We start from the raw sequence: 4,143 nt of genomic DNA, 5'->3' as shown, positions 1-4,143 counted from the left end.
CAGTGCCTATAGCATAGCATGGGTCACTTTGGGGTAATTGGATATTCTGTAATGCCTGCTGGTCGGCCAATTGTCTCCAAACATTTGTGAAAACGGAGCGCTGCACTGGTTGGAACATGACCTGGGCTAGATGTTGAAAATCGTACGGCACCAAAACTTCTAAATTTAATAATCGTAATAATTGTGTTACCGCCAGTGAGTTTGGTCCGTATCGCGCTACCGCTTTCTGCATGTCCTGGATCACCTTCCATGACCAGCCCAAATGTTTATTGGGCTGGTTAGCACCCGGGAGGGCCAGTTCTACGGGAAATGCACTCGGCTCTCCTTCCATTTTCATTACAGATAGTTTTTTATTACTAACTGGTAACCCCAAAGCTTGTATCAAATTCCAGTCCCCGGCCTCTATTGCCTCTTTCTTAACTTCGTTCCAGAAAAGTACTGGATCACGATGAACTGTCATGGTAGGCGGGGTAATTTCTGTCATTTCTAACTGTGGAGCGGGGGATAAGCATGTCTCTAGAGGGGCCGGCCGGGCAGATTTTGGCGACTTTTTCTTTGGTGGAGAAACCGGTGGAAACTTTCCGGCTGAACTGTCACTTGCTTTAGGGGTTTCTCCTGAAATCTCTTTCACTGCAGGGGGGGTCATGGCCTGCTGCAGCGTCTTCACTACGGTTGCTAACTGCTGGGATATACCTTGCAGCATTGTCATGGCCTGTCGTACTAATAACGGCTGCATTGCTCGTACTTGTGCCATGTATGTCGCCGGATATGAATTTGCCAGGGGTGGGGTTATTAAATCAAACGGCGGAGCTGTAGGCTCGATACCTCCTGAGGAGGAAGGGGGGGTTGCTGGGGCAAAGGGTGGGGGACGCTCCAGTATCTCCTGGAGGGTGGGGCAAAGTTCCTGCATAGTCCCCGCCACTTTGTTAATCTCCGTGAACAGTGAGGACACGTCTAATTCGTTGTCCACACTGTTTCCCTCAGACAGTTCGTTGCCCCCTTCGTATCCTTCGCTTGCAGATACATAATCTGTTAATTCCTCTTCCTCCTCTTCTGCTGACCCCTTTTGAATTATATTATCTAGGGCCTCCCACATACGCAGCAGGTCGGTCCGGCCCTTTTGCTTAACCACAGCTTCATAAAGTAACTTATCCCCCAAACTTTTCCAAAGTTCTAGGTTAAAGGTAAAGGTGAGGTTAACTAGGTCTTCATGTCCCGCTGCCCAGTTGAGTAAGTAATATAAATCTTCATTACTTATATTGAGCCCTGCAGCCATCCCTGCAGATTTGAGAAAGGTGAAGGTCTGACTTTCCTTGACAAAATTCTGGCCCATTTTAGCTCCCAGCAGCTCACCTTGTTCCAGGTGTCTAGGTTGAAACTGATCAATTTGTAGCTCTCCTGCTGCTCTCAAGCTTCGCTGGGTTTTATCTCCACCGCAGTTCACCCTGCGGTTCAGGCAGTTCGCGTTTCGACGAATCACGTCGGGGTCACCAGATGTCGCGGACTGCCTGTGTCTTCTTCCAATGGGTCACAACCAACCGACTGTTGCGACCACAAGGTATCTCACAATCAGAAGGCTCTTCTAAACTCACTGCTATCTTAGTCCAACACAGAGCTCCAACTCTCACTCTCTAGGGGGCTCCTGCCACTCCAAACTCCAGGAGGGAAATGCCCCACTCCCTCTTGGGAGTGCCCCACCTTTAAGCCTCCATGGGTCACGTGATCTCCACCCAATCAACGTGACTCAGCACCTGTCTTGATGAGACACAGGTGCTTCTCATGTAGCAGCCAGGAAACTTCCCCGACAACCAACAAGAATGGTCTGGTTGGGAATGGGAGAATCAAAGGCAGTCTGAGCTGCAGTGACCATGAAATGGTGGAGGTGAGGATCCCAAGGGGAGCAAGAAGGATAAATAGCAAGCTCACAGCCTGGGCCTTTAGGTCAGCAGACTTTGGTGTCTTTAAAGATCTGCTCAGAAAAGTTCCTGTGAGATAAAGCTCTGGAGGCAACAGGGGCTTAAGAAATCTGGTGAACAGTCAAGGACCACCTCCTCCAAGCTCAAGAGCAGTCCATGCCAATGAGCAGAAAGTCAGGCAAGCATGCCAGGAGGCCTGCAAAGATGAGCAAGGAGCTCCTGGCAAAACCAAACCACAAGAAGGAAGCGTACAGAAGGTGGCAGCAAGGACGGGTAACCTGGGAGGAACACACAGGCACTGTCCAAGCATGCAGGGGTGAACTTCGGAAAGCCAAAGCCCAACTGGAACTGAATCTGGTCAGGCATGTCAAAGGCAAGAAGAAGGGCTTCTGTAAGGACACAGAGGACAAAAGGAAGGCTAGGGGAAATGTGGTGCCACTGCTGAAAGAGTGGGCCTTCTCTGATGCTGCACAGCCTGGTTACACAGGACGTGGAGAGGCTGAGGTGCTGAATGCCTTCTTTACCTCAGCCTTTACAAGCAAGATCAATCTTTAGGAATCCTACGTCCTTGAGAGCAGGAGCAAGGGAGATGTATCCTTGGTGGAAGAGGATAAATCTCAGGGAATACTTAAGCAAACTCGAAGCTTCCCTCAGAATTGTTACATCTCATAGGCAATGGTAATTCTGGTTTTTTGGAAGTCAAATATTTTCTCCTCATCAGCTGTGTGCCATGCCAAGAAGTGATTTTTTTCCCTTCACATATTGTGCTGTCCACCCCATAATACCCCAACAGTAGAAGAGGGCCCACATAACTTTGATTTTCAGCAGCAATGCAAAAATGGGGGAAATAACCTTTGCAGCCCTCCATACCCATAGCTTGGGGAAGGCTGCTCAGTTTCACGGGTAAAAGACTTAAAGAGTCAATGAAACCCCACAGTGCAGCCCACCTGCGCCCTGCAAGTTGCCACTGGAATGAGGTGGGAGGGAGGGAAAGAGAAAGACATGGCACGTCCTCACGCAAGGAAGCCCTCGGGTGACCAGCCAAGGATTGCAGGGCTGGGAGCAGCTGGGCCCCTTCATGTCAGTGCAGCCACTGGCAACCCCACCAGTGTGCCCCAGGACAGCATCACTCACCTGCACTGCACCCATGCGGCACTCGAGCTGAGTCTCCTGCCAGCACTGTCACATTCCTGCCCCAGAAATCCTGGAGCCTCTCAATCCCAACACTCAGAAGAAGCTTCCATGGGGGAAGGGTATGGCATAAACCAGGAAATGAAAAGGCGGCATTAGGAAAACAAGCTCTCAGCCCGTGTCATTAGCTGGGAGGTTTTCCGTTCATCATGAGCAACTTAGAAAATTGTCCCTTCCGTAGAAGCTACCTCTGGGCCTGGGGCAGGTCAGGGCCACTACAAAAGCCAGCCCAACCCCTCGTTCTCTCATCCACTTCTCTCACGTCCACCTTGGGAACCAGGTGAGTCTGAAGCTCTTTCTCCAGTGTTTTTTTTTTCACACAGATGGGCACTGCTCCATCCTATGCTGGGTCATGAGAGGGGGAAAAGGGGTGAAGGTCTTCCTCAGAGTGTGTCTGGAAATGGCTGAGGGAGCTTTTCTTTTTAAGAGACAGGCAGCAGTCTCTTTGGGCCTGATGATGCTCTGCATTTCCTTGCAAAGAGTATGTGGAACTTGGCTGAGGTTGTCCTTCTCTGAAAAGTTTGGCAGCAGCCTCTTGGGCCTGGGTGATGATTGCAGCACTGTGTCTGGTAACCGTTTTGCCTCTCTGCACAGTTTCTAACTCATGGCTCAGCAGGTGCCTTTGACATGTTTGTGGTGGCGTGACAGACTCCTGGCAGACTCTGCTCACATGTTCCTGTGCTCTGCTTCCTCCCTGCTTCTCTCCCAGGTGCCTCTGCAGCCCAGAGACATGTCCTGCTATGACCAGTGCCTGCCATGCCAACCCTGCGGCCCGACCCCCCTGGCCAACAGCTGCAACGAGCCCTGTGTCAGGCAGTGCCAGAACTCCACCATTGTCATTGAGCCTCCTGCTGTAGTGGTGGCCCTGCCCGGCCCCATCCTCAGCTCCTTCCCACAGAACACTGTTGTGGGTTCCTCCACCTCTGCTGCTGTTGGCAGCATCCTCAGCTGTGATGGAGTGCCCATCAACTCTGGGTCGCTTGACCTCTCCTGCATTGCCAGCCGCTACTGTGGCAGAAGGTGCCCCCCATGCTAA

The 4,143-nt window shown here is 51.4% G+C and overlaps 1 pseudogene; it reads left to right on the top strand.

Annotated features, from left to right (window-relative positions):
• The first annotated feature begins 3,354 nt into the window (after window positions 1-3,354).
• LOC147527030 (feather keratin Cos2-3 pseudogene) lies at window positions 3,355-4,143 on the top strand (annotated as a pseudogene).

This window comes from Tauraco erythrolophus, chromosome 25, assembly GCF_009769465.1.
Source record: "Tauraco erythrolophus isolate bTauEry1 chromosome 25, bTauEry1.pri, whole genome shotgun sequence".
Taxonomy (NCBI): domain Eukaryota; kingdom Metazoa; phylum Chordata; class Aves; order Musophagiformes; family Musophagidae; genus Tauraco; species Tauraco erythrolophus.
The sequence above is the reverse complement of the archived record's forward strand: the minus strand, read 5'-3'. Positions and strand labels throughout refer to the sequence as shown.